Source organism: Scleropages formosus, chromosome 5 (assembly GCF_900964775.1).
Source record: "Scleropages formosus chromosome 5, fSclFor1.1, whole genome shotgun sequence".
Classification (NCBI taxonomy): domain Eukaryota; kingdom Metazoa; phylum Chordata; class Actinopteri; order Osteoglossiformes; family Osteoglossidae; genus Scleropages; species Scleropages formosus.
Window position 1 is genome coordinate 29,216,446 of NC_041810.1, and position 11,294 is coordinate 29,227,739.

The 11,294-nt window shown below is 43.7% G+C and overlaps 1 protein-coding gene across 3 annotated transcripts in view; it reads right to left on the reverse strand.

The window, feature by feature from the left end:
• The window catches only part of fars2 (phenylalanyl-tRNA synthetase 2, mitochondrial), a 66,162-nt gene extending 54,875 nt beyond the window's left edge, over window positions 1–11,287 (reverse strand). The window contains exon 1 of one of the 3 annotated variants that reach the window (XM_018765704.2): window positions 10,987–11,287. The gene's annotated coding sequence lies outside the window, so the exon portion shown is untranslated. The remainder of the gene's footprint in view (window positions 1–10,986) is intronic. The other 2 variants (XM_018765703.2, XM_018765702.2) reach the window with 2 other exon arrangements.
• Window positions 11,288–11,294: the final 7 nt, after the last annotated feature.

Consider the following 11,294-nt stretch of genomic DNA (forward strand, 5'->3'; position numbering starts at 1 on the left):
GTGTGTGTGTGTGTGTGTGTGTGTGTGTGTGTGCAATGCTGAAAAATAAAAGAAATTCTAGAAATATTACTGTGACATTATGAATTGATTAATAAATACTGTACATCTGGGCATCTTTGTGTAAAGAGCGTGTAACCCAGGGGGCGCAGTGGGTTGGACCAGGTCCCGTTCTCCGCTGGGTCTGGGGTTCGAGTCCCGCTTGGGGTACCTTGCGATGGACTGGCGTCCCGTCCTGGGTGCGTCCCCTCCCCCTCCGGCCTTACGCCCTGTGTTGCCGGGTTAGGCTCCGGCTCCCTGCGACCCCGTATGGAACGAGCGGTTTCAGAGACTTTGCGTGTGAGTGTAACCCACCAGTTAGACTATTAGTCACAGTGCCGGGCGCACGTTATACACAAGGCTAACACGTTCTTCTCATTTCATTACCGAGAAATAGATTTACACAGTTGCTTAGGACATCGTTCCACTAGTTACACAAAAAAAACTACACGTTTGAATTAATACATACATTAACAGCAATGATCATTTTTATGAAGCAGAATGAATCGCTTTCTGAGGGTTGTTCTGTAAGCTTATGAACAAAGGTTCAAAAAAATAACTTGCAGACAATCGCACCCAAAAATGAGTCAGAGTAATTTAAAACTATTCAGATTATCACGGTGTGACCGTTCAGTTGCTGCTAATGTTAAAGATGGACTTTGATCGCGCGCACCGTGACCCCTGCCGACCTCCGGCAATCTCCTCCTCGCTGCACACCCCCGGTGCCTCGCAACTGCTCAGATTAATGGCCAGCCTCCCACCCAATGCTCCCGACAGCTTTTCCTGCTGTCCGTGGAGAAAATGTGCGCGTGTGTATGAGACAGAAAGGAGGCCTTGGCATCTCAGGGCACAGTAAAAAAGAACAGCCAAAAAAAAAAAAAAAAAAAATGTCTGGAACACCTCAAAACTAAAAGGGATGGATGAGGACAAAGGTATTCAAACTGAAGAAGTCCACAAGAAGCAAGAAGTTCAAAATGAAGAACGTACCACATTTACACTGCAAAAATCTGCTGAGATGCTGATCTTTAATAAGAAGATTAAGGCTACAAAATGCACTTACAACACAGCTCACATAACTAGTTTTGGGGCCAGCAGGTGGCGCAGTGGTTAAAGTTGCTACCTTGGACTTGAAGGACCCTGGTTTGAATCCGACCTCTTGTCGTCGTACCCTTGAGCATGGTACTTGCCCTGAACTGCTACAACAAAAACTACCCTGTCGTATAAATAGCTTATCAATGTAAGTTGCTTTGAAGAAAAGCTTCATAGACATGAATTAATGTAACATTAAAGATCCCTTATATATAATGTGTGGTTTATTTTAATCCAGATACACATTACTATGTAATTTGTAAAATCACTCAACGCACAGCGAGCTGATTTAATCACTACCTGAACGGAGAAGTAGTAAGGGAAAACATAATGGAACACAATACTGTTTACATTTATTTATTTAGCAGATGCTTTTCTCCAAAGCGACTTCCAACGAACTCTATGTAGTGTTACCAGCTCACACACCTTATTCATCAAGGTGACTTACACTGCTAGATACACTACTTACACTGGGTCACTCACTCATCCATACATCAGTGGAACACACACACTCTCTCTCTGTCACTCTCACACTACACGGGAACCTGAACAGCATGTCTTTGGACTGTGGGAGGAAACCAGAGCACCGGCAGGAAACCCACATAGACACGGGGAAAACATGTAAACTCTACAGAGACTGAGCGGGGATCAAACTCACATCCTCCTCCACCACCCAGGCACTGTGAGACAGCAGCGCTACTCGCCGTACCGCCGTGCCGCCCTCTATGAACGTCGCCCTCGTGCCTCTATTTCTATGAATTGTGTGTGGTGAGGAAGACCTCCCTCAAACTGCTCGGTGGGGTGGTTCTCTGCAGCCTCCTACTCCGCTACCTGCAAATGAGCCTCAGTAAAGCAGGCAGGGCTGGATCCTTCGCTGCCGCAACAGGTGCACTGAGCTGCACTTGCTCACTAAGCCTCCGACAGGCCCAGCAAGCACTTCTCTGAGCAGATGGGCAAGAGCTAGAGTCCCTGCCATCCCAGAATTAAGAAGCACCATCCAAGGAGCTGGCATCCACCCACTCTCTTTCTGCCCTCTACCAGTCTCATAATTTATCCTACTCACTTCTTCCCTCTCGCTTCTGAAAAAAGGCCAAAACTGGTTTACTTTATCATATATATTTTAAGAAGGGTCTCAAAACACCTCTTTCAGACTCAGTTCTCCCCTGATCTCCTAAGTGCTCGATAAACGTGAAATGTTATCTGTTTCACAACAACTTTTTAAAAAAGCCGACATGCAGCTACTTGTGTAATCTACACTGGTTCATGCGGCGGTACGTGAAAAATTGACTGTATTAAAGATTCATGTGTGTGCATCCAGAGTTCTCCATCTGTGAACGTAATGACCTTTTTGTGTTGTTTTCTGAAATGTATGTCACTTTGTAGAAAAGCATCTGCTAAATAAGTAAATGTAAATAATAATAATTAAAAAAATATTCTGTTATGGAATTGTGGTTTTAAAGACGTATTCGTGATAAGTACAGCTTGGGATGCCTGATGTTAAGACATGCAGAGAGAAGAATCAAATGTTGCATATGAATGTCACAATATCATTATCAATTGCCAAACAACATTCTTTAAAGTGTCTCTGCCCAAGAATACCCATCAAAGTTCTGCCTGGAAAGTCATTCCAATATTCCTCAGTTATGTGTGAAAGGTAGAAAAGAATAAGGGACCTATATCGGAACCCTGAGGAACCCCATACACATTCAAACTATGGCAAAGTAGCACCTGAAGCTCAGAAACTCATACTGACGCCAAGGTGACTAAACCCTGCCAGTTTAAGCATGACACTGTAGTGTAAAGGGCGACTTTCTTGTCTTTTGATTTGGACCGGACCCAATATCACATGAGGATCTTGGCTAGAAAAGGCAAAGTGAAGATGGGTTTGCACTTACTGAGGGTCAAAATCCATTTATCATACATTTGCATGAAGTTCACGTCATTTGATGTAATAATTATTCAATCATTTTCAATCATGGGAGGGAAGAACACAATATGAAACTGTCCCTCCAGAGAGTCGCAAACTTGTTAAGAATTGCAACAATTTATGCAAGCTCAATCAACCCCTACATTATTGCAACAGCTTGCAATTTTTCCCGCTCCCCACAATATTACTACAGAAGATGGTCAACTGAACAATAGAGAAATAGATTTAATAAAATTTCATAAATAATCATCCAATCCAGAACCATGGTTTGACTCAAATTCATTAACACACCATTCACGTTTAAATCAGTACCATTTACCAGCAAAAACAGCAGCCAAAGATTGTGCGAAACAATTCCCCAACGTTTTGCATGAGAGTTCGGAAAAACTTTTCTTTTTCCCTACTCTGTGCAATATTGCATTGGAACAAACGAAAATCGATGACCAACTATCGCTTTCTTACTGCAAAACACGAGAGAAGGGCGACTGAAACCACAAATCAGAAACAATCGACCATGACACAGGCTTTTGCGTTGATTTCCACAGCTAGTACCGAAAGAACGAAGGTGAGCCAAAAACAGTTTTTCACGTAAATCATTCATTAACACAATTAGAACTTAAAATATAAAAGAAAATGAGGTAGCAGACATGCATGCATGTGCCTGGATGAATTAATATTTTAATCTAAATAGGCATATGTGTCATTCATTGTGTGCTTAGATTTGTGAAGGATGGATCTCCACCTGCAGAGCTGTCAACGTTCCACTGTGGAAAAAACAATAATCCTGTAACGAGGACGTTTCTGAAGGAAAGGCTTCTCAGTGGAGATGCCACCTCTGGTGCTCACCAGCTTCAAAACAGTTACCTGAAGGTAGTCTATGAGAATGAAAAGGAATCGCTGAAGGCACGTCTTGGGGCAAAACTTGTAGATGTGGTATCTGCTGAGACTCCAGGTGTAGAGGGCAAATGCATCCCGAACGTACTTTTTAGCACCACTGCGGAAGGATACGTCTACCAGGGTCTTCGTCTACCTCGCAGACACTTTTCTTGGCAACTACTCCACTGGTTCCATGGCTGTGGTAAAATGCCTTCAGCATTTTCGTATTGCCAGTGTTCGATACAGATAATGCAACATACATGAGGGCGGCTTATACTGCGGCACTGAAGTCCTTTTCCCCAGAAGCATCTAGGCCAAGAGTTGTATTTAGAGAATTCCCTCAGTGACCAGCTTGTGCTCTACTCTATGCCAAGAAAGAACTTCCACAGAGTGTAAATGAGTCCTCAGCAGTAGTACGTGGTGTTGGGTGCACATTTTTAGGTAACAATGTATTTCAGTCTATTCCCACGTTCTACTTCTATTCACACACACTTGATGAAGCCGCTTGTCCCAAGCAGGGTCGTGCGAGCCAGAGCCTAACCCGGCAACAGAGGGCGCAAGGCTGGAGGGGGAGGGGTCACACCCTGGACGGGACGCCAGTCCATTGCAAGGCACCCCAAGCGGGACTCGAACCCCAGACCTGCTAGAGAGCAGGGTCTGGCTAAACCCACTACGCCACTGCACCCCCTACCTTTATTCACATAAACCTATATTCATAAGACTTCCCAGACTACTATTGAGTATTACCTTCGATTTCCCGCACGTTCTCTCTTGAAAAACTGACTTCCGAAAACTCGATTCACTTTATTTTGCAATTGCAAAGTTTGCATCTTCTGCCTGATCACCCCACAAGGTGCGTATTACACCACCGGTCAAGCGGCCAAATACGATGCTACGCCCCCGTGATAATAGACTGTTAAAAAAAAAAAAGGAACTTTAAGCAAAATTGAATGACGTGATACGAAAACGAGTAACAGACCATTTTCAAGTGCACTTCGCTCGCGCATATGTTGTAGTATGTGTACACAAGGGGATCCACACCTTATGCAGCATATTCTTATAAACTCCATCAAAACACACACACTCACGCTTGTCATAAACACCCACTCGCACAAACGGTTATGCAAATGCACACCCACACATTTTAAAACCTTGAACGTCTCCCATTTTTTTTGTGAATTCTGTTTCACTTGCCCATCAACTCCAGAATTCACGTTAAATATTTGTATTGGAATAAGAACAATAATTATTCACAGGTTTTGTCTCCCTGGCTAGACTTTCTGCTTAGTGCGACTATTGGCATCTAAAGTACCAAGTTACATGATAATATGTGTTGCATTCAATTACAGTGACACGTATCAGAAGAAACAAACTTTTTTTTATGACAACAATTGTGTTTAGGGAGGAACGGACTGGGCTGTTTGGGCATAGGTTCAAATTCAGCTCTGTTTCTGTGGAGTTTCCATGTTCTCCCCATGACTGCATGGGTTTCCTCTGGGTGCCCTGGTTTCCTCCCACAGTCCAAAGACATGCAGCTTGGTTAAATAAGTGTCACTAAACCGCCTGTAATGCACGAACAGGGTGAGTGAGCGCATGCATGTGTGGCTACGCCGCGATGGACCGACCTTCCACCCAGGGAGCCTCAAACCCGAGAGATTCCTGGATTATCTCTAGACTGCCGCAACCCTGACCAGGATAAACAGTCAGCAAAGGGGAGAGAAAGTGGGTATTTTCAGTTATGCAGATATCCACATAATTTACATTAGCTACTGGGTAAGAGCGGGGGGTGCGGTGGCGCAGCAGGTTGGACCGGGTCCTGCTCTCCGGTGGGTCTGGGGTTCAAATCCCGCTTAGGGTGCCTTGCAATGGACTGGCGTCCCGTCCTGGGTGTGTCCCTTACGCCCCGAGTTGCCGGGTTAGGCTCTGGTTCCCTGCGACCCCGTATGGGAGAAGCGGTTCAGAAAATGTGTGTGTACTGGGTAAGACAGAACTAAAGAGGATAGTAAAGTATGAAGCATGAGCTTATCGTTCTGCTCTTTGTATCAAGACAGGTGGCGTAGCGGTTGAGACCGTCGCCTTGCGGTATGAATCTACACAAATGTACAAATGGGTGAATCATCATAATTATACCAACGCTGTCGGTCCCTTTAGACAAAGTCACCAAATTAATAAATAACTCTTACTCTTTTTTTTACTGTCACTTTTGTTGGGTGACCTTCATCTGCTCAGATGTTTAGTATCAATAATCCCTCCGAAAAATAGGAAGGAACAAAGGACCCCGGGTCTTTCAAAACAGACATGGCACCATGGTGTATGCTACGAATTAAAAAAGTACTCCAGAAGAGCAGCGCACTCAAAAATAAATCAGAAAAAAAACATTTCAATCTCTGCCTACGCAGCAAAGCCAATGCCTGGAGGAAGGTCGAACAGTAAGAGAGGACAGCAAAACACACGGCTCCATTAGCATGTCAGCATCCATGGGCAGAGTGGAGCGATCAAGGCATTCTGGCAGAATAACCACTTAAAGTTCACCGAAAGGTCTCGTAGCGTCATTGTTAGCAAAGGTCGTATTCTAACGTTATTAGAAAAATAAAACAAAATGAGGAATAAAAACTCTTTTCACCCTCTCCCCATTACTGAGCTACTATTAAAAATACGCTAAACCATTATACCTCACCAAGTTATGAATTATATACACCCACCCCTGAAAACACAGGGTTCCTTTGTTTAGTCCAGCTACATCGTTAAGAAAATTCCCTCTATGAGCTCATCGAATTTGCATTATTTCTCGGGAAAGGAGAAAATGTCACCCAAAATTAAGCAGGACGACAAAATGAAACGATGATAAAACACTGACATATTTTGCAACAAAACTAATTTCTTTGCAGCTTGTCGTTGAATGTTATATTTTCATTCGTTGATTATCAATAACCAGTTGTCCAGATTTACATCTTCAATATGTAGTTTGAAACAACTACGGAGCTTAGTACTTAAAAATTCCATAGTAAAAATAGACAAAAGATTTTTAAAGCCTTTTTTGAATTATTATTCTTGTACCTTATTTATATCTTAGTAATAAATCTGCTTTAGCCTATTCCCAAACATGTTACATTTTAAACCGTGTGGTTCTCATACTGTAGAAATGCATCACTACTGCATGTTATGGAAGTAAAAAAGCAGAATGAAGGGCAAAAATGCCATTTCAGTGTAAAACAAACCCACTGAATTTAGAAAACAGTGTATTTTTTGTACCTCATTTTTGCTGTAGAGGTTTTTATGGTACAGAACCCTGTTATCTGGGGACTGGAGTACCTAATATTTAGTAAATAGGATTAAAAATAACACACACACACACACACACACACACACTTTCAGAACCGCTTGTCCCATACGGGGTCACGGAGCCTACCCGGCAACACAGGGCGTAAGGCCGGAGGGGGGAGGGGACACACCCAGGACGGGACGCCAGTCCATCTCAAGGCACCCCAAGCGGGACTCGAACCCCAGACCCACTGGAGAGCAGGACCCGGCCCAACCCACTGCGTCACCGCGCCCCCTTCCTATTAAAAATAAAATCAAAGCAAAAGCTTTCTTATTTTCATATTTTAAAAAGCGGCACGAAAGCAGTTAACGAAAACATACTGTCGGTCGATACTCTTCGGCTGCATGTAAATGAAATCCGTCGTCTCAAACTCAATTGCGGGATGTAATGAGGAGGCACTCTGTCTAATTGCTTCTCATAAACAGCAATCACAGAGGTATTAAAGGCTTCCGGCAGCTCGTGTTCTTCTGCGCTTGGTGCCCTTCCTTAGGCGACTGCAGGCAAAGGGAAAATAACTTATTTATGCATAAGTGAAATAACAGCCATTAGGCCTTTGAACGTCACATCGGCTCCTGATTTACAGCTCATTCCTCAATATAAATGTTAACTTTGCGATGCCCTAAGCAGCATTAACTTTGCAAAAGCAAAGGAAATTAAAAGATGTGGGCCAAGTGCATTCTACTCTCCACGCAACCCACGTAGCCCAGATGGGAGCGGATCTCCCGCGAGCCCTCTCTGGAAAGCAAAATAATGTCACTACCTCCTGAGCTGCTCACAACGACGACTCCTCCTGACAGCTGTCCTGCAAATCCCGGGCCAAACACATCATCCTGCACTGAAACGAGATTTGGCTTTCAAACAAAAAAAATTTTTTTAGAAGTCATCACCTCACATGGGTTCACGTTTTGCAGCTCAAGGAATAATTTTAAAAAGTGAAATGAAAAATATTACAAGGTATTTTATTAATATAGCTATATCTACATTTTTTTCCCCATAACCTTACTTGCAAAATAATTAATAGATCTGATTTATTAAGCTTTTACCGGTTGCGCAGGTAATAAAGTTGAAAGCGGCCCGAAGCTGACAAACATCGCACGTTTCTGTGATGAATCGGTCGACATCACCGAGCGGGAGGTTGTGCAGATCGCATATTTTTATTTTCAGTCATCTTAAATGAGTTGATGTAGTGGATCACCGGCCAGTTGTACCCTCAAACGGTGCCGTTACAGTACGTGCCTTATTTACCACATCATTGTCTTCTGTTACACTGCAATGCAGAGACATCACATCAGAGGCGTACCCTGCCAGACTCCCTACGCTTCCAGGAGCCTGCAACCGCTGCGGCAAGGCAAGAAAATTGTTGCATGAATTAGCAATCTTTTTTTTTTCCAAAAGCAAGTACAAAGCATTAAGAAATATTACGATGCTTTGATTTGTTTATTACATACATGCAGCAAGTATAAACATGACCTTGATTAATGAATGCAAACAAATTCGATATCTCCACAGCACAGATGGCAAGTTTTCATCACATATGACTACTCTGTACCTCTCAGGTGACTCTTTCATTAGTGACAAAACCTTTGATGGCAAAGAGAAAGATGCTCCATGTACTCGATCTCAAGGTAAATTACCGTACAATTTTAAAACAAGGAAAATCAGAGAGAAATCGAAAATAAAGATAACAATCATCACCCCTTACTTCGCCGATGCTTTTGTCCAAGGCAGTTTGCAAGCATCTTGAGCGTGTTTTATTAACGCGAACATTAGATTATCCTTCCGGTGTCAATTGAGGGAAAGCGCCTTGGCGAAGGGGACTAGAGCACAAGCGGGATTCAAACCAAAAACATACACACTTTTCCATGCAGCGAGCCACGTTATTCGTTCCCCGTTACACGATCATGTTATTTCCACACATATCTTCAGCACGCTTCTGGGAAACACGCAGAAACCGATGACTCCCAACAGCCCGACTCCCGTCCCTGGTTCGGGGCAGTGATCCAACACAGCAACTCCGTAAACAAAGAACACTCATGGGAGCGTTTCAGAAAACGACACAATACACACACACACACACACACACACACACACACACACACACTTTCAGAACCGCTTGTCCCATACGGGGTCGCGGGGAACCAGAGCCTACCCGGCAACACAGGGCGTAAGGCCGGAGGGGGAGGGGACACACCCAGGACGGGACGCCAGTCCATCGCAAGGCACCCCAAGCGGGACTCGAACCCCAGACCCACCGGAGAGCAGGACTGTGGTCCAACCCACTGCGCCACTGCACCCCAACGACACAATAAACACAATAAATTAAATTAACTACGTACACAAAATTATTTAAGCTGAGCTCAAGGGAAAAACGGGAGAACGATGTCCTGTCACTCTAACAGTCTCAGAGTAACTCAAGAGCTGACAGCAGATTCAATACTATTATTAAATCATGTAGCTGATGCTTTTCTCCAAAGTGATTAAGACGCTTCCAATGTTTAACCCTTTTCATAAAACAGGGCAATTTTTTTTACAGTAGCAATTCAAGATAAATACTATATTCAGGGGTACAAGAGCAGGAGACTGGATGTGAACCTTTGCAACTTTCAAACCCATACAGAAAAACAGTAAATCACTGCCCCCCTCCCCCCACCCCATTTGTGCTGCATATGAAGCTTTAATAATGCAAATATACTTACAAAATCATAAAGGGATTTCTTTTAGTGATACCGTGAAACAAACTGTAACACTACACAACACCCTGCTGCCATGCACAAAAATACATCTTATTCTGGTTTTTTATTAATTGCAGGTGACACATTTTTGGTCTGGGAATCCCCCCCCAGACAAATAATGTTATTTTGACCTCCCTCACAACAATTTGCTTCATGGAGGGAATTAACGCTGACAGCTGAGGGATAGGAGCACTTGACAGTAGCTACATCTCAGAGGAGGGCAGAAGACACCTGAGCAGGTGTGTGAGCAGCACTGTACTACAGGCCACCTGTCACCTGCAGCGACCACCATGTGCCACGACGACACACACACACACACACCTGTTTTTGGCTCTCTGAGCACTTGTCATTATTAGTTGTGTCCCCAGCTACTTTTAGGATTTCCAAACTGTATTATTACATTTACATTCATTTATTTAGCAGACGCTTTTCTCCAAAGCAACTTCCAATGAACTCTATGTAGTGTTATCAGTCCACACACCTTATTCACCATGGTAACTTACACTGCTAGATACACTACTTACACTGGGTCACTCATCCATACATCAGTGGAACACACTCTCTCTGTCACTCACACACTATGGGGGAACCTGAACACCATGTCTTTGGAGTGTGGGAGGAAACCAGAGCACCAGGAAACCCACACAGACACATTTACACTTTTATTTAGCAGACACTTTTCTCCAAGCAACTTCCAATGAACTCTGTGTAGTGTTACCAGCCCACACACCTTATTCACCATTGTAACTTACACTGGTAGTAGATACTACGTCATTCATCCATATACATCAGTCATCAGTCAGTGGAACACACTCACAGTCTCTCTCAGTCACTCACACAACCTGCTGCTGCAGATTGTGTTCCGTGGAGCAGCAGGTGTGAGACCAAGAAAGAACAAGGATTGAAAGGAGCATGATGACGAGTACATCATCATGACACGTCGTACACTGGCCCTCGACGACAGGAAACACACGGACGTAGACGCATAATTCATTGTATACTACCGTGCAAAGGAGCTTCTGCGGTGACGTTCCGCCAAGTCGCTCACCTTGCTCCACACGCAGCCGCGTTCGCGAACGATCGTCGATTTAGACGTCTTCACATGTGCACGAACAATATAATTAATACTTTCTGTTTAAATTAATTAAAAATTCCGTGTTGTACAATATTTTAGCTTAAATTTCATTTGTGCCGAATCGCTTCTGTTTTAATTTTAAAAAACATGTTTTTAAAAACAGCGCAAAGGGGTATATGCACAGCGGCATTGCGCGTCCCCTCAATTTCAGGGTCCTGCGCACGCGCCGCGGGCCTT